We start from the raw sequence: 334 nt of genomic DNA on the forward strand, positions 1-334 counted from the left end.
CAAAGACCTGGACCCAGTCCAGACCTGGACCCAGTCCCCGGTGAGAGCAACTTAAAAATGTCAACTTCTAATAAGGAGACAAAGCAACAGTGTAATCTGATTACTCTGGTCCTTGTTCAGTGAGACATGCTAAGCTAACATGTCGACCCTCCGGCTGTATGACGTCTTGTTGCCCCGGGGTGCCCCGGGGCAAGGGGCAGATGAGGGGGGGGGGGGGGGGGGGGGGGGCATTCCCCCCCTGCAGACACACACCTTGCTTGTTTCACTTTGATGCTGAGGTAGATTTCTTCATCCTCCTCCTCCTCCTCCTCTGCCCCCTCACCCCCTGAACCAG

This window comes from Brachionichthys hirsutus, chromosome 9 (assembly GCF_040956055.1).
Source record: "Brachionichthys hirsutus isolate HB-005 chromosome 9, CSIRO-AGI_Bhir_v1, whole genome shotgun sequence".
NCBI lineage: Eukaryota > Metazoa > Chordata > Actinopteri > Lophiiformes > Brachionichthyidae > Brachionichthys > Brachionichthys hirsutus.